This window comes from Triturus cristatus, chromosome 10 (genome assembly GCF_964204655.1).
Source record: "Triturus cristatus chromosome 10, aTriCri1.1, whole genome shotgun sequence".
NCBI lineage: Eukaryota > Metazoa > Chordata > Amphibia > Caudata > Salamandridae > Triturus > Triturus cristatus.
In genome coordinates this window covers 593636750-593655230 of record NC_140593.1, presented here as the reverse complement: position 1 = coordinate 593655230, position 18481 = coordinate 593636750, and positions in this window count along the sequence as shown.

Genomic DNA, 18481 nt, shown 5'->3' with positions numbered 1-18481 from the left:
CAGGTCAGTTATCGGCCTCCAAGGTGGATTTTATGTCAGCTCTATATTTGCCGCTTGGGCAGCTGCATTCTCGGTCTCCTTACAGGGTTCAGTATAATGACTTGGGTCATCCAAGATGTAGTTGATAATTATTGTAGTTGAAATTGTTTCCGGGAGGACCCCTGTGTTCTCTGCTATAGAGAGCATGGCCCCATCGGGATCCTTTAAGAAGTTGAAATTTTGCTGAATTTTAATTGACTTTTCAAACAGTCGATATACTGGAGATATTAGCGTCTCGGGTCCTCCAGTGGATTTTACATCTGAGTGTTTACTGCTGGTGGGGCTTTTCCTTTTTTTCTTTCTCCTTATAGGAGGGTATGGCACCCTGTCATGACCAGATCTCATATATTCCCCCTTTCCCTGGCACTTGCCAGGTAGTTCCCTAGTACTCCGGGTGTTTCACTTTCAGTCACACCAGTATTTGACTCTGGTCTTTCTAAATCACCCTGTTCTCACTAAAAAGTGGTAGCAGGTTTTAAAGGGGAGTGTTGAGAGAGAGCACCAATGTGTGCACAAGCCGCGCCAGCATAACGCCAACGCTTCAATGCACCCCACAGTGCTTGAAACCTAGTGCTTCTTGGGATCCATAGGACTGCAAGTAATATTCAGCGTGCAGTGATGGTTAGGCTGCAGTGCCGTCTTTGCCTGTAAAGACTCCTCAGGAGGGCTGAAGCACATCTGCCTCCACGCGCCATCCAGTTTCCTATCTCCAGTCGAAAATACCGTGTTCTATCCTGCCGAACGTTCACCCATGGTAGTACCAGGGCGAGAGGGCAGAAAGAGGAAGATGTCCCTTTAGGGCAGTGAAGGGCTGACTGACTGACTGACTTAAGGATCAAAGGTCTGCCTTAGGCCCTCAGCAGTGGGATTGTGTAATAGGTGTTAAAGTGCAGCAGTGCCGCCTTCACCTACAAGAACATCTTAGGAGGGCATGAGCGCACCTGCTGCTCCACAGTGTCCTCCGGCCCCCCACTGCTAAACCAGTATACTTTCTATCTGTGTCCTTCTATGTCCAAACTCTACTTTTTAGCTAGGTGGGCGTGAGGTGGATGTGGGCTACGTCTGCTGCCGGGTGCCCTTGGAAGCCATCTCTGATCTTCTTCTTATCCCTGGGGGGGCACTCCCAGAGCCAAAAACTGCACCCGCTCCTAAGTCGGGCCACTTCTGTAGCGCTGGAGGCTTGCCCGTGCTGACACTAAGCACAGCTCACCCCCTCAACCCCCCCACAAACATGCTGCTCACCTCTTGGCTTGCACTGCACACTGTTCAAGGTGACTCTCAGTGCAGGGTGGTGGGCGTAGGGTCCACAATGGCTGTTCCAGGTCTCTACGGGACAATCAACACTGTGCCACACCAACGACATCCCTTTGTTCCCTTCAGCAGTGCGGTGCTCTTCTCAGCACCTGGAACCTGGCTTGAGGTGGCAGGCATCCCCTTCCTCCCTGTACTCATCCCTGCTTGTCTGGGCCACAAAAGACCAGTGGCAAACCCTTTTGGAGAGTTCTCAGGCAGGGCCTTTGCCATATGCAAGTGTAGTGGGTGACCCCTTCAACCCCTCATCAACTCCGAGTACCTCATCCTGCCACCGCCTAGCTTGCCTTTGTCCCACTGCCTAAGACCCATACACAAAGGCCAACTGCCAGTTACACCTAGTCCTGTGACTCATAAATAGGCTGCAGGCACCAAATGGCTAGGAAAAGAAAATGACAGTTTTCTAAAAGTGGAGTTTTCAGAATTGCGACAACAAATCCGACTTTTTCTTTAAAGAGGGCCTTTAATTGCAATTCTTTGGACATCAAACTCAAACTGTCTAGCTGCTTCCAATTGAAAGTTATCACTTATGAAATGTAATGCGGAAATCCAATGTTATCCTATGGGAGAGGTAGGCCTTATAGTAGTGAAAAACAAATTTAGGAGCCACTACCAAGACATGTCCAGCTTTTTAAATACACTGCACCCTGTTATCTGGACTGTTTAGGGCATACCCTAGGGGTGACTTATATGTATTAAAAAGGAAGGTTTGGGCCTGCCAAGATCTTTATCTTGACAGGTCAAAATGGCAGTTTAAAACTGCACACACAGGCTGCAATGGCTGGTCTGAGACATGTTTAAAGCAATACTTAAGTGGGTGGCAGAATCAGTGTTGCAGGGCCACTGGTAGCATTTTATTTACAGGCGCTAGGTACATGTAGTACCACTTTACTAGGGTCTTACCAGTAAATTAAATAGGCCAGTTCGGTGCAAGCCAATTCTACCATGTTTAAAGGAGCGAGCACACGCACTTTAGCACTGGTTAGCAGTGGTAAAGTGTGCAGAGTCCAAAAGGACTACAAAAACGGGTTCAGAAAACAGGAGGATGAGGACAAACATTTTGAGGGATGACCCTCAGAAAGGCCCAAGTTCAACATGGCCCCATTGGGTCCCATTTTAATGTCACATTTCAACTACTGCCAGGTCTCGGACCAAGAGGGGCCCGCCCTGCTTAAAGCCCTGAAGTGCAAAAATATGAGTAGAAAGCACAAAATAGGAGTCCACATTCGCTAGAAAAGAAAAAGGTGTTCAAGATTTTTGAGTTTTTATGATGATATTTATACTTCTTTCGTCCATTTTCTGGTCCAATTCTTGATGTTACATTTCCCAACTGGTCAAGGCAGTCAAAGTGTGTCCTGCTGTCAGCGCCTTTTTCAAGGCAGTTAACATAAATTTATAATACTTTAGCTCATTTTTGTATGCATTGATATATATACATTTGTTACCACATTTGAGTCATAGTGAGCAACATTAAAAACATTGCAATTTGAAGCACAAGAAGGATTTGAGAAGGGGGACCCTCTCACCCACTACTAGACAGCCATTTTCGAATCACCCCTTAGTTTTTGGGAAACAGTTCTTCAGTTTCTTCAAAATGTAAGATTTTCATTGATAGCTCTAAGGTTGCATCCGCATATATTTGTATTAAAAAACTCTTAATCAATGAGATTAAATATAGACTTTAAAAATAGTGCTGAAAGGGTGGTGCCCTGTATGAGAGGCCTTGAAGTTGTAGCCAGAACTGGAATCTACAGAGGAAGTGCTAAAGCAAAATGAGTATCCTCCAAAAAAGGATTCATACCTTTAAAGTAAATTTCCCTGAATTCCCAGATTTGTCAGTCAGTCTGCCAGAATTGCCCTGTCCACAGCCTCGAAGGTCCGCTTTCCCTTGGTTGCAACTAGTTTTATTCATTATGGATACCCTCACGGGTGATTAGACGTGCTCTACAAATTCACATAACATAACATTAGGATGTCACACAATGCCAAATCACTTTTAAGTTGATTGGCTTTGGGCTGTTTGTGCTGGCCCCTATACGTGAAGCCCACTTTGCTTTTGTTAGCTAAGTGGGGGGTGGTCTTGCACAATGCAATGTATTTTTGAGAATACGCAACATCATTTTTTAGTGCAAAATAGCGCTATCATTTTCACATGCCAACTACTGCAATAATTACATTTGCACCAACAGACCACTGCAAAAATCATATTTTTGTTCCCCGATTCTACATTGTCTGTTTTGCTCGTCGGTTGGTGCCAAATGACAAAGTGCAAATTTTGCCCAATGTTACTTTTAAATGAAATTTCCACCAAACAGCAAGTGTTACTACTACAATTGAAGCAGAAAATATTTTTTGCACTGATATGGCAGTTCGAATTCCAGAGAAAGTAGCGGTGTGAAAGACTTGCACATGTATTTTAATTGTACTCCTCAACTCTACTTCACGTGATATTTTTATACGTCTTCATTTATTAGTAGTGGTTGTTAAAAGCCACTTGTTTCGTGTAAATCAACCAATACATCCTAAAGGGCTTTTACATATCACTCCAATGGTAAATCTCTTAACAAACACTAGATTTAGTATTTTGTTAACTTATCAAAAACTCGACAACATCTCATAGAGTTATGAAAAACTCTCATAATATGCATTTGTAGAAGTTTTGAGAAATTGTAAAGCTATAATGATGGGTTTCTTCTTTTATGCCTGCTGGGGACAGTTTTGAGAACAAGATAGTCCTGCAGAGAATACAAATTATATTTGAATTGCCTTCTACACCATCCTCCCGTACACCCACACAGGTACATTTCTGGCTACATTAACATCAGCCGCCAGTGCACTGAAATATATCATCTGCAAAGAAGTATCATATGGAACCAGCAAGGATGAATTGTGAGAAATGTTTAACATAAATATTTAACAGACCTGTAAAATATGTTCTCTGGTTCTCAGCGCATCCAACGAGTTGCGATTCAACTGCGACTCCTTGTACTTGAAAGGTGATATGTCACAGGTTATTGCTAGTATAATAATTTTAGTTTTCTGCTTTTACATGTACTATTTTGTTTGCGTAAATTTCTGCTAACTAATGCATCACATTATATTATGGTCACCCACTTCAGCTCTCATTATTCGTCTGGGCGAGCGGTAACCACAGGGGTATACTCAGCACTCGATTTCAAGTTTTACTTTGGTGCAGGGAGTTTCTGTGGATTTTTTTGATCTACTGACAGCAGGTGTAAAAGGCCCTGGAATGGGTAGCTGCGTGCATAAAAAAACACAGTAATTCCAGGCCTGCCATAATATTCCCCATTCTGGGGCAGAAATCTCTTAATGACTGGAAACCATGGTGGACATTCAGACCAGAATTGATAATGTTGATCCTGCTATCTCCACCTCTGGGTCCGGACTTCTTGTGATGAACCTGTTACAATTCATCTTACATAACTGTTTGTAAGCATAGGTCAAATATAGGTACACAAACAGTGTCATCGTGTGCGTAGAGGCATAAAAGAGTGTCATTTACAGAATCTGGATGTGCAGAGTTTTTTATAAACAGTTTTATTGGGTTTCAAATACAAAGAACACTTCTCACCAAGATGCCAGAGGACATCACCTCATTTTCAGTTAAGGGTAATTTAATCAAACATCCCCATGCGAATAAATATGGACAAAGCCATGGGTCTTCAACGTCTACATGGCTCCGCTCGCCCCCATTGTCAGTTCCTACGGACTCAACATTGTGTCATACGCAGACGACACCCAACTCATCCTATCCAACTAACCCAACACCACCAGACACAATGTTCGAGAAAGCATGGAAGCCGTCGCCAAATGGATGAAAAACAGCTGCCTTCAACTAAACACCAACAAAACAGAAGCACTCATCATGGGCCCACACCCCGATGCCTGGAATGACCCCTTGTAGCCCCCCGCCTCGGAAGCCAGCCCACCCCCACGGACCACACACACAACCTGGGAATCATCCAGGATTCTGAACCCAAAATGGGCCGCCAGATCAACGCTGTCTCTTCCTCCTGCTTCCACACCCTCCGCCTCCTACGCAAGACCTTCAAATGGATCTCCGTTGAACACAGAAAGACCGTCACTCATGCCCTGGTCACCAGCAGATTCGACTACGGCAATGCACTCTACGCTGGAATAAACAAAAACCTCACACACAAGCTACAGAACATCCAGAACGCCACCGCAAGACTGGTCCTCAACCTGCCAAGACACTGCCACATCTACCAGCACCTCCGCACTCTCCACTGGCTGCCCATCGAAGCTAGAGTCGCCTTCAAGATGCTCACCCACGCTCACAAGGTCCTCCACGACACCGGACTAGCATGCCTGAACAGCCGACTCAAATTTCACGCACCCCAAAGGACCCTACGATCAGCCCAGCTCTCCTACGCCGTGGTCCCCCGCACCAGAAAGACCAGATCAGGCGGACGCTCCTTCTGTTTCCTCGCGGCCAGAGCCTGGAACGCCCTCCCTCTCCACCTCAGACAGACAACATCTCTCCCCATCTTCACAAGAAACCTCAAAACCTGGCTCTTCGACAGAACCCCTCCTTGATGGACTGGAAGCTGCGAAACCCCCTCTCCACCAGCGCCTTGAGACCCTCACGGGTGAGTAGTAGCACTTAACAAACGCATGATGGATGGTATTTCCAGATGGTTCTGAAAAGGAACCTATGAAATAATGTAATACTTAAGCATCTGAGTGACCATTTTGGCCTATTTATGTGACATCCAGAAAACAATGGCATCTTGCTGAAAAGCTGGATACGTGCAGCATTTGCTGCGTTTCACTGGTCGGATAGCAGCAGTCTTGTTTTTGAACAATATCTGTTTTTGGATGCTTTCTAGCCAGAAAGAACTCCTTAAAACGTGAACATGTTATGACTGAGTACGGCACTTTTCCTTTCCTCTTTTTCCCTATTTCCTCTCCCCTCACCCTTTAGGTTGGATTATGGAAAAATGATACGGTGAGCAATATCCAGGTATTTTTTGACCTCGCGCTTCACCACTACGAAATGTTACATAGAACTGTACTCTGACAGCTGCCCTGATGAAGGGGGTCATTATGATGGCGTAAGGACCGCCACCGCCAGCCGTGCGGTCGCGTTCCGTCCGCCATCAAACGTGGATTGACCGCCCGCAAAATTAGGATGGCAAGCGGATCCAGACTGCAACCGTGGCAGACACAAAGACCATCCGCCATGGAACGGCCACAGGCAATCGTACCGATTGCCTGGCGGAGCGGTCTGCATCCATGAAATGGTGGCGGTGCCAAGCAGGCACCGTCCACCATATTACGATGCAGGCTTTGATCCAGCCTTTCCATGACGGCGAGACCGTCATGGAAAGGCTGGCGGAGATTCTTTTAGGGGCCCTTTGCAGGCCCCCAATGTGTTGGGGGGAGGTGTTTGTGCACTTAGGGGTACCCATGGTACCCACCTACATTTCAGTACACTACATCACAGGCACCGTGTGGTGGCTGCCACATAGTGCACTGAAATGCACAACATGCATTTTCAACTTTGCGGCGGGTGCTGCTGTCAGCAATAACCCCCACAATGTTAAAATTCAAGATGCGACCGCCATGGTGGCGGTCGCATCCTAATTTGCTGTGCAGAACCGCCACATGCATTGCGGATTGTCCGGTCACCACCAAGATGGCGGACGGATGCCAGTCTCTCCGCCATCGAAATCGGCCCCTAGTGTAGGGTATTTATTTGCTCCTGGTCTTGAAGAAATACTGTGGATCACTCCTGGACCAATAGGGTGAGAAACATGTCGACCTGGCGTACAAAAACCTAAACAGGTTTTACACAACACATACCAGATACTCGGGGTCCCTAACATTGCACCAACTTTCCATATTTTTATTGTTTTTAACCCTACCAAAAAGACCTCTGAATAAAATCTTTGTTGGAAACCCTTTAGGTAGTTTTAGACCTCTTGCACAACCACTCACTAGTTCCACACACCTGCACGCATCATCACGGCTGATATATATAAAAAAATCTCTCCTAAAGAGCCCTCTTGCAGGGCCCGTGGGGCATTGCAGCGCTGGCCCCACGGGCAGCAAAAAGCAAAATGATGACGCATGACACCTGCATGGGTGTGTGAGGTCATCACTTCCTAATAAGGACGATCCCCCTCAGACCTATCTATTCCAACCTCTCTTCATCCCTTTATCACATAGGAACAAGTACCCCATTCTAGTTATATATACATATTAGGTTATAGATGCACATTTAAGTACTTTTTATGCACATTTATGAACATAAAATCTGTTCCATTGTGAGATTAATAAACTTAAATGTGCATGTATAAACTAATGTGTAAACATGTATATGTGTAACAAGAATTATTTTCATGCAGATGCATTTAGAATGACATCTTTGTAATTCTTACAATTTATAAGTCTTAAGAAGCTGCATTTATTTTGTGTGTAGAAATGAGCACGTCTTCTATATCCCTGTGCACTGTCAAAGTTGACTAGAGGGGGCCTCAAGAAACCAGTTCAGTTCATGCTCACGTTTACAAACTAACATGTAATTTGTATTTAACCTTTAATGCAGAATGCATTTGCTTGTATTTTGTTTCCACTGCAGGTATGGACAAAGCCTCATTAGTTAGCATAGCAGGGTTTTGTTTTCATTAGATAGCAAGGTTTGAGAAGACGAAGTTGCCAAGGAGAACCGCAGTAACGAGCAAGGAGGTGAGTTCTCATGGAAGAGGAGAGGGATGTCCAAGCATGAAAGAAGTTGCATCTTATCGATGTGGGAAAAGTGCTGCAACTATCCAGTTGTGCTGGTGCCTTGGAAATTTACAAGCAGGGATCACGTGGGATTATCAACCCTGAATGCAATTGATATTTTATGCTAAATGTAGTGCGGGACAGAGGAGTCATCTTAGGATTTCACAGAGAGCAGATCTATGTTTCTGCTTGTGTGACATGCTACCTGACCCATTGTTGGAGTGCCTTCTACTGAAGACTCCGACAGCTGACACCTTTCTGATTTCATCTTTACCAAATGCTTCTTAGCTTAGGGTTGCCCTTTTGAGGTAGTGTAGGGCAAAACGCTCATGCTTACTTTGGAGAATCATTTGATGCAATTTAATACTCAATTATTTTTCCTGATCATCTCTATCGTCATCATAGAGTTAGTCGTCTGCTTTGGATAATATAGGGTAAATCTCTTTAGGAGATTTGGACTTATCTTGGTCTTTCTGTATTTCTATATGATCATGTTGAGATTGGTCTATTTTGATTTGTTTCTAAATGTATAATTAAACCCTACTAAACTCAGATTAAGTTGTCGAGGGGGTTATTGTGTGACCACATTAGTTACCCTGTATTGAGATGTTAACCAGTGATAGTCTAGGTACAATATTGATTGTGTGATGTCTGGTGGAAATGTTGTGAGAGTCGTATGAATGTAGTGTTAAGTTGTCAAAGCTCAAGAAGCTATTGAAGTTGTTATTGGGTAGGATGTGACCCAAGATCCTGGGATATATATTAAAGGTGCAGAAGACACATTGTTGTAATTTTCTGCTAAGTTTTTGTGGGGTTTGTTTTGAGATGCCGTCCACAGCCCAATTGAGATAGGGAACTTTTGTCTGTGAGATAGAGTTTTAATTAGTGTTGTGAACGCTTTGCGCAGAAGGGAAACTAACATGATTTAAGTGATTTCTCGCTGGTCAAGGTTTCATTTGTGAATGTCTGTTGTTTGGGTGAGGGATTCTATTGATTCTTTTAGTGAAGCATATAATTAGGTGTTTTTTTAGTATAAACAGAAGTGAATGAGAGGGAGAGTTTGGGAAAGATTGTAAAGGATGGTGAACTGCTGTGAGGAGTGATAATGACGTCAGGCTGTGCCACGCTGGGATAGGTTGGTTGGTGTAACAACGCACTGGGATTGGTTGAAATAGAAGATTAAAAAATGAGATGAAATGTTTTAAAGCAATAATAGACATGATATGAGGGGATGTAGGTGAGCAATTGGCAAAGAAGCACCACCGGAGGATACACCAGCTCATTATATGGGGATAAAAGTAGGGCCCCATACTATTATTTGGTTTTAGAATTGGCACAAGGTCGTAGAGAAAGAAGGTGCATCAATGTTTCCATGTTACAGTATTTACATTGCGGTACTTTCATTTTGAGATTAATTGATAATTTGAGAGGAATATTGTTTGCAATGAAACCATTACCCAGACCTACACAGTTTGAGTGCTTAATGCATGGGAACATGCAGCACATGCTAAACAAAGAGACAAATATCATGGGAGGATGAAGAAAGGGATGCATGTATATGCAGACACGATGTGGATGACCAACAGAAAAGGTGGAGACTAGACATGATTGAGGGAGCGAGATTATACCCTGTAAAAGTGAAGAATCAATGCTGAGAGAAGAAGAAAGGGAAAGTAAAAGGAGGGAGAGGGACACTCATACAGTGACAGTGATGCAAGTGACAACCTTTTGGATTGACTTTTATCTGAACATCCACCCCCATATAATCAGACACACATGGGAAGTGGGGGAAATACGAATGTTACTGGTAGTTCTGGAAGTCCTTCAGCACCGGTTGCTTCTACTCCCGGTGTTGTCGGGGTTATATCAACTGGCACGACACAGACTACAGCAAGAGGAAATATGGGAACATGAGTCCCAGGTTCTTTGGGAAATTGTAGCACTAATTTGGGTTGGAAAGGTCCGGATGCTCTGACAGTACCGGTTACGAATGGACCTTTAGCACCTATGTACGATCCTAGTCCTGCTGGAAATGAAAGTCAGGGAGTAACTGCTTCTACAGAAGCGAATGCTCCCTGTTCGGGAAACTCTCCCAAATGTACAAAATAGTACGGCCAAGACAGCACTACACAAAAAAGGACTTCTGAGAGTCAACATCTATTTGATGTCTAGGATATACAGCAATGGTTGAAGGAGCATAATAATAATGATTCAAATGAAAATCAGAGTGCAGAGGTTAGCCATGGAACTATAAAATCAGTTGTAAAGGTAGATTTGATAGATGTGGTTAAACTGAAAACTGACTTGGATGAAATGATCACTGAGAGTTTGGGATCACTGACATAACATCGACACTCAGAATATCGACCTACAAAATTATTGACGCACAAATATTGATAAAATAAATGTCGATATTCTATACTCATTTAAAAAAAGACACAAATATTGACACAAAAGTATCGACAGATATTAACATCGATATTACTAATATCGATTAAAAAAATATCGTCATAACTAATATCGAAAACATTAAATAAACATGCAAAATGACACAAATATCGATAACAAAAATATAGATCACAATATTATCGGCTAAAAAAAAATATCGACACCTTAAAAATATTTTTATTAACCCCTTCGCTGCTAGGCCTTTTCCCCTCCTGTGCTAAGCCTTTTTTGGGCTATTTGGGGTAGTGCGCGCTTAGGCCCCTGTAACTTTTTGACCACATTAGGTATCCACGCCAAATTTGCGTCCTTTTCTTCCAACATCATGGGGATTCTAAAGGTACCCAGGGTTTGTGGATTCTCCTAGAGGGTTCCCAGAAATTAGTCAAAATACAGCAACATTTTGTTTTTTTGTGAAAAATGGGGAAAAGTGGCTGCAAATGAAAGCGTCTGGGTTTTTCTCTGCAAATGATATCAAAAAAGGGTTTGTGGGGCTGAAATCACAATTTCTCCAGCTTTTAGGGAATGACAGATTGTTGTCAGAAATCCAACATTTTTTACACAGTTTTGACATTTTTCTGGGACATACCCTATTTTTGCTATTTTTTTAGCTTTCAACCTCCTTCCAGATAATTGTAGAAATGGGTAGAAAAGCAATAATGGATCCTGGAAAGCTATACATTTTTTGAAAAGTAGACACAATTCTGAATTCAGCAAGGGGTCATTTGTGTAGATCCATCAAGGTTTCTTTATAGAAACTAACAGGTAAATATAGGAAAAATTAAAAATGTGTTTAAAAAAGCAGCCTTTTGAGTCAACGTTTTCACCTGTAACTTCTTCGAATTAAGACATCTCTTTGAAAGCAATGTACCGTTACATCCGGTGGACCTTCCTGGTTGTGGAGATATATAGGACTTGTAGGTTCACCAAGAGCCCAATGAACCCAGAGTAAAAAACTGAGCAGCATTTTGTAATGTTTTTTTTTGTTCCGGGTATATAGCAATTATTGTGGGAAAATGTATACATGGAAAAATCGGTATGAAAGACACCTATGTATTTCTGAAATGGGAACAAATTACATAGTTTAGAAACAGTGCATATTTGCACATTTTCGAAATTGGGAATACTCATACTTGCATGACAATTATTGGTCATTTTTCAAAATGACTTTTTTTTTACACATTGTCTTTCATTTGGAAGGGAGAAAGGCATCAAAAATCAATAGGTAATAACAGTTGCTTTACAAATCTGAACTACCCTAAGTCTCCCGATAAAAATGGTACCTCACTTGTGTGGGTAGGCATAGTGCCCACGACAGGAAGTGGCTCAAAAGCTAAGGTGAACACACCACATTTTCACACGGAAAATTTACACTTTTTTTGCGAAGAGTCTAGCTGTAGTTTTTGAACCCTAGCCTGCCGGCACCTAGGGAAACCTAGCAAACCTATACATTTTTGAAAACTAGACACCCAGGGGAATCCAGGATGGGGTGACTTGACTGCCTCCCACCATGGTCTGTTACCCAGAATCCCTTGCAAACGTAAAAAATTGACAAAAAAACACATTTTCCCCATATTTCTGTGATGGAAAGTTCTGGAATCTGCGTGGATCCACAAATTTCCACCCACCCCGCGTTCCCCAAAGTCCTACGAGAAAAATGGTACCTCACTTGTGCGGGTTGGCATAGTGACCACGACAGGAAACGGTGCAAAACGCAACGTGGTCACACCTCGATTTTGCAGTGAAAAATGACCCCTTTTTGGCAAAGTGACTAGCTGTAGTTTTTGAACCCTAGACCTGCCGGCACCTAGGAAAACCTAGCAAACCTATACATTTTTTAAAACTAGACACCCAGGGGAATCCAGGATGGGGTGACTTGACTGCCTCCCACCATGGTCTGTTACCCAGAATCCCTTGCAAACGTAAAAAATTGACAAAAAAAACACATTTTCCCCACATTTCTGTGATGGAAAGTTCTGGAATCTGCGTGGATCCACAAATTTCAACCCACCCCGCGTTCCCCAAAGTCCTACGAGAAAAATGGTACCTCACTTGTGCAGGTCGGCATAGTGCCCGTGACAGGAAACGGCGCAAAACGCAACGTGGTCACACCTCAATTTTGAAGTGAAAAATGACCCTTTTTTGGCAAAGTGACGAGCTGTAGTTTTTGAACCCTAGCCTGGCCGGCACCTAGGGAAACCTAGCAAACCTATACATTTTTGTAAACTAGACACCCAGGGGAATCCAGGATGGGGTAACTTGACTGCCTCCCACCATGGTCTGTTACCCAGAATCCCTTGCAAACGTAAAAAACTTGACAAACAAAACACATTTTCCCCATATTTCTGTGATGGAAAGTTCAGGAATCTGCGTGGATCAACAAATTTCCACCCACCCCTCGTTCCCCAAAGTCCTACGAGAAAAATGGTACCTCACTTGTGCGGGTCAGCATAGTGGCCGCGACAGGAAATGGCGCAAAACGCAACGTGGTCACACCTCAATTTTGCAGTGAAAAATGACCCTTTTTTGGCAAAGTGACGAGCTGTCGTTTTTGAACCCTAGCCCTGCCGGCACCTAGGGAAACCTAGCAAACCTATACATTTTTGAAAAATAGACACCCAGGGGAATCCAGGATGGGGTGACTTGACTGCCTCCCACCATGGTCTGTTACCCAGAATCCCTTGCAAACGTAAAAAATTGACAAAAAAAACACATTTTCCCCACATTTCTGTGATGGAAAGTTCTGGAATCTGCGTGGATCCACACATTTCCACCCACCCCGCGTTCCCCAAAGTCCTACGAGAAAAATGGTACCTCACTTGTGCGGGTCGGCATAGTGCCCGCGACAGGAAACGGCGCAAAACGCAACGTGGTCACACCTCAATTTTGCAGTGAAAAATGACCCTTTTTTGGCAAAGTGACGAGCTGTAGTTTTTGAACCCTAGCCCTGCCGGCACCTAGGGAAACCTAGCAAACCTATACATTTTTGAAAACTAGACACCCAGGGGAATCCAAGATGGGGTGACTTGACTGCCTCCCACCATGGTCTGTTACCCAGACTCCCTTGCAAACGTAAAACATTGACAAAAAAAACACATTTTCCCTACATTTCTGTGATGGAAAGTTCTGGAATCTGCGTGGATCCACAAATTTCCACCCACCCCGCGTTCCCCAAAGTCCTACGAGAAAAATGGTACCTCACTTGTGCGGGTCGGCATAGTGGCCGCGACAGGAAACGGCGCAAAACGCAACGTGGTCACACCTCAATTTTGCAGTGAAAAATGACCCTTTTTTGGCAAAGTGACTAGCTGTAGTTTTTGAACCCTAGCCTGGCCGGCACCTAGGGAAACCTAGCAAACCTATACATTTTTGTAAACTAGACACCCAGGGGAATCCAGGATGGGGTAACTTGACTGCCTCCCACCATGGTCTGTTACCCAGAATCCCTTGCAAACGTAAAAAACTTGACAAAAAAAACACATTTTCCCCACATTTCTGTGATGGAAAGTTCAGGAATCTGCGTGGATCCACAAATTTCCACCCACCCCACGTTCCCCAAAGTCCTTCGAGAAAAATGGTACCTCACTTGTGCGGGTCAGCATAGTGGTCGCGACAGGAAACGGCGCAAAACGCAACGTGGTCACACCTCAATTTTGCAGTGAAAAATGACCCTTTTTTGGCAAAGTGACGAGCTGTAGTTTTTGAACCCTAGCCCTGCCGGCACCTAGGGAAACCTAGCAAACCTATACATTTTTGAAAACTAGACACCCAGGGGCATCCAGGATGGGGTGACTTGACTGCCTCCCACCATGGTCTGTTACCCAGAATCCCTTGCAAACGTAAAAAATTGACAAAAAAACACATTTTCCCCATATTTCTGTGATGGAAAGTTCTGGAATCTGCGTGGATCCACAAATTTCCACTCACCCCGCGTTCCCCAAAGTCCTACGAGAAAAATGGTACCTCACTTGTGCGGGTCGGCATACTGGCCGCCACAGGAAACGGCGCAAAACGCAACGTGGTCACACCTCAATTTTGCAGTGAAAAATGACCCTTTTTTGGCAAAGTGACGAGCTGTAGTTTTTGGCCCCTAGCCCTGCCGGCATCTAGGGAAACCTAGCAAACCCGTACATTTTTGAAAATTAGACACCCAGGGGAATCCAGGATGGGGTGACTTGACTGCCTCCCACCATGGTCTGTTACCCAGAATCTCTTGCAAACGTAAAAAATTGACAAAAAAAACACATTTTCCCCACATTTCTGTGATGGAAAGTACTGGAATCTGCGTGGATCCACAAATTTCCACCCACCCCGCGTTCCCCAAAGTCCTACGAGAATAATGGTACCTCACTTGTGCGGGTCGGCATAGTGCCCGCGACAGGAAACGGCGCAAAACGCAACGTGGTCACACCTCAATTTTGCAGTGAAAAATGACCCTTTTTTGGCAAAGTGACGAGCTGCAGTTTTTGAACCGTAGCTCTGCCGGCACCTAGGGAAACCTACCAAACCCATGCATTTCTGAAAACTAGACACCCGGCGGCTTCCAGGGAGGTATGGCTTGCGTGGATCCCCCAACGTTTCCTTACCCAGAATCCCCTGCAAACCTCAATTTTTGCTGAAAAAATCACTTTTTCCACGCATTTTGGGGTGGGAAAGTTGTGGCATCACCGAGCTCACACAAATTTACCATCACCCAGCGTTCCCCAGGTCTCCCGGTAAAAATGGTGCCTCACTTGTGTGGGAGGCCCAAGTACCCGCGGCAGGCAAGGGCCCAAAACGTAGTGAGGTGACATCAAAATGGCCTATCGCAAAACCACCTGGTTTTGCAAGGGGGGTCACTTTGGTTTTTGACCCGGTGCTCGGCGGCCATCTAGGGAAACCTACCAAACCCATGCATTTCTGAAAACTAGACACCCGGCGGCTTCCAGTGAGGTATGGCTTGCGTGGATCCCCCAACGTTTCCTTACCCAGAATCCCCTGCAAACCTCAATTTTTGCTGAAAAAATCACTTTTTCCACACATTTTGGGGTGGGAAAGTTGTGGCATCACCGGGCTCACACAAATTTAACACCACCCAGCGTTCCCCCAGGTCTCCCGGTAAAAATGGTGCCTCACTTGTGTGGGAGGCCCAAGTACCCGCGGCAGGCAAGGGCCCAAAACGTAGTGAGGCGACATCAAAATGGCCTATCGCAAAACCACCTGGTTTTGCAAGGGGAGTCACTTGGGTTTTTGGCCCTGTACTCGGTGGCCATCTAGGGAAACCTACCAAACCCACGCATTTCTGAAAACTAGACACCCGGCGGCTTCCAGGGAGGTATGGCTTGCATGGATCCCCCAACGTTTCCTTACCCAGAATCCCCTGCAAACCTCAATTTTTGCTGAAAAAATCACTTTTTTCACACATTTTGGGGTGGGAAAGTTGTGGCATCACCGGGCTCACACAAATTTACCACCACCCAGCGATCCCCCAGGTCTCCCAGTAAAAATGGTGCCTCACTTGTGTGGGAGGCCCAAGTACCCGCGGCAGGCAAGGGCCCAAAACGTAGTGAGGCGACATCAAAATGGCCTATCGCAAAACCACCTGGTTTTGCAAGGGGGGTCACTTGGGTTTTTGGCCCGGTGCTCGGCGGCCATCTAGGGAAACCTACCAAACCCATGCATTTCTGAAAACTAGACACCCGGCGGCTTCCAGGGAGGTATGGCTTGCGTGGATCCCCCAACGTTTCCTTACCCAGAATCCCCCGCAAACCTCCATTTTTGCTGAAAAAATCACTTTTTTCACACATTTTGGGGTGGGAAAGTGTTGGCATCACCGGGCTCACACAAATTTACCACCACCCAGCGTTCCCCCAGGTCTCCCGTTAAAAATGATGCCTCACTTGTGTGGGAGGCCCAAGTACCCGCGGCAGGCAAGGGCTCAAAACGTAGTGAGGCACCATTTTTACCGGGAGACCTGGGGGAACGCTGGGTGGTGGTAAATTTGTGTGAGCCGGTGATGCCACAACTTTCCCACCCCAAAATGTGTGAAAAAAGTGATTTTTTTTCAGCAAAAATTGAGGTTTGCAGGGAATTCTGGGTAAGGAAACATTGGGGGATCCACGCTAGCCATACCTCCCTGGAAGCCGCCGGGTGTCTAGTTTTCAGAAATGCGTGGGTTTGGTGGGTTTCCCTAGATGGCCGCCGAGCACCGGGCCAAAAACCCAAGTGACCCCCCCTTGCAAAACCAGGTGGTTTTGCGATAGGCAATTTTGATGTCGCCTCACTATGTTTTGGGCCCTTGCCTGCCGCGGGTACTTGGGCCTCCCACACAAGTGAGGCACCATTTTTACCGGGAGACCTGGGGGAACGCTGGGTGGTGGTAAATTTGTGTGAGCCCTGTGATGCCACAACTTTCCCACCCCATAATGTGTGAAAAATGTGATTTTTTCAGCAAAAATTGAGGTTTGCAGGGGATTCTGGGTAAGGAAACGTTGGGAGATCCACGCAAGCCATACCTCCCTGGAAGCCGCCGGGTGTCTAGTTTTCAGAAAAACGTGGGTTTGGTAGGTTTCCCTAGATGGCCGCCGAGCACCGGGCCAAAAACCCAAGTGACCCCCTTGCAAAACCAGGTGGTTTTGCGATAGGCCATTTTGATGTCGCCTCAATACGTTTTGGGCCCTTGCCTGCCGCGGGTACTTGGGCCTCCCACACAAGTGAGGCACCATTTTTACCGGGAGACCTGGGGGAACGCTGGGTGGTGGTAAATTTGTGTGAGCCCGGTGATGCCACAACATTCCCACCCAAAAATGTGTGAAAAAAGTGATTTTTTTCAGCAAATATTGAGGTTTGCAGGGGATTCTGGGTAAGGAAACGTTGGGGGATCCACGCAAGCCATACCTCCCTGGAAGCCGCCGGGTGTCTAGTTTTCATAAATGCATGGGTTTGGTAGGTTTCCCTTGATGGCCGCCGAGCACAGGGCCAAAAACCCAAGTGACCCCCTTGCAAAACCAGGTGGTTTTGGTATAGGCCATTTTGATGTCGCCTCACTACGTTTTGTGCCCTTGCCTGCCGCGGGTACTTGGGTCTCCCACACAAGTGAGGCACCATTTTTACCGGGAGACCTGGGGGAATGCTGGGTGGTGGTAAATTTGTGTGAGCCCGGTGATGCCACAACTTTCCCACCCCAAAATGTGTGAAAAAAGTGATTTTTCAGCTAAAAATTGAGGTTTGCAGGGGATTCTGGGTAAGGAAACGTTGGAGGATCCACGCAAGCCATACCTCCCTGGAAGCCGCCAGGTGTCTAGTTTTCAGAAATGTGTGGGTTTGGTACGTTTCCCTAGATGGCCGCCGAGCACCGGGTCAAAAACCAAAGTGACCCCCTTGCAAAACCAAGTGGTTTGGCGATAGGCCATTTTGATGTCACCTCACTACATTTTGGGCCCTTGCCTGCCGCGGGTACTTGGGCCTCCCACACAAGTGAGGCACCATTTTAACCGGGAGACCTGGGGGAACGCTGGGTGGTGGTAAATTTGTGTGAGCCCGGTGATGCCACAACTTTCCCACCCCAAAATGTGTGAAAAAAGTGATTTTTTCAGCTAAAATTGAGGTTTGCAGGGGATTCTGGGTAAGGAAACGTTGGGGGATCCACGCAAGCCATACCTCCCTGGAAGCCGCCGGGTGTCTAGTTTTCAGAAATGTGTGGGTTTGGTAGGTTTCCCTAGATGGCCGCCGAGCACCGGGTCAAAAACAAAAGTGACCCCCTTGCAAAACCAGGTGGTTTTGCGATAGGCCATTTTGATGTCACCTCACTACGTTTTGGGCCCTTGCCTGCCGCGGGTACTTGGGCCTCCCACACAAGTGAGGCACCATTTTTACCGGGAGACCTGGGGGAATGCTGGGTGGTGGTAAATTTGTGTGAGCCCGGTGATGCCACAAC